Source organism: Octopus sinensis, unplaced genomic scaffold (assembly GCF_006345805.1).
Source record: "Octopus sinensis unplaced genomic scaffold, ASM634580v1 Contig02186, whole genome shotgun sequence".
NCBI lineage: Eukaryota > Metazoa > Mollusca > Cephalopoda > Octopoda > Octopodidae > Octopus > Octopus sinensis.
In genome coordinates this window covers 1,326-2,650 of record NW_021825457.1, presented here as the reverse complement: position 1 = coordinate 2,650, position 1,325 = coordinate 1,326, and positions in this window count along the sequence as shown.

Sequence of the window (1,325 nt, the reverse complement as noted above, 5' to 3'; positions counted from 1 at the left end):
ATTAGTATATATATATATATATATAATATATATATATATACATATATATATATATATATATATATATATATATATGTATATATATATATATATACATATATATATATATTCTATATATATATATAATATATATATGATTATACTATATATATATATATATATATATATATATATATATATATATATATATACATCTTAAAAAACAATTTTAACAACATCATCTAAATTCAAAATGGATTCACTGCACTTTCAAATTTGCCAGCCATCCGGCCTAGAATGAGGCACTTGTATGAAATAGCCTAGGATCCGAGGGCCCACTGCTATTTAATAACTTGCCAAGGCATCTGAGAGATCCACATGAAGTAGGGGGTAGATATTTTCAAGAGACAACTTGAGCTACTACTAAGTTCTCAAATGAACCTACATCACGGCAAGAAACTATAAAACAAAACAATAAAAACAAAACGAGGGAGAGTAATGTCGAACTCCTTCTTAACCAAAAGTCAGTCACGGAAGAATGACAATGGAAATGATAACACTGGCAGTGGTCCAGTATGGCCACAGACTTCGGGTTGAAACTAATGAAAATATAGAATAATAACCAGAACAATGCGATATCGATTTACGAAGTGGCTTTAAAATTTTAATGTTAATATACAGACATTATATTCTCACCCTTAAAAGAAAAAATAAAATAGGTTTAACAGTTAATGATCCAAGAGATACAAATCACATCATTTAATACAATTTACCGATTCTTCCAGGCGAAAGAGACAATTTAATATGTTATAATGGTTTATTTTCCAAATTAGCTGGTTCCCACCGTAGCTTTAGTCTTCGTAGTGTTAATTTACTGAACAAAACTGACGATTGGTGAAGCAATAACTATAACGAAAATGATGAGGAAATGGCAGAATATTAGTCTCATGGTATGAAACTGTTGGTTTTCCTATTACTAACAATATGTTGTATAACGATATCAAAATCGGTATTAATATATATATATATATATATATATATATATATATTACATTCAATAATGAGGGTGAATAAAAATATAGATATTAATTTAATAATACCCTTATTTTAACACCAAGCGACCTAGCACAAAAGAACCTGGGATACAAATTCATATTTATCCGTAAATATTAGAGAGCCAACTATGAGTATGTTGACTCTATGTGCTAGACATAGACCCACCGGTCAAAGTCGCCGATTATAATTCCACATAGAAATAGCACCACAGTCAACGCTATGAAATTAAATTACAACTAAATAATGGATTAATGTTGTACATATGTTTCCTCATCAACAAAATATGTAGA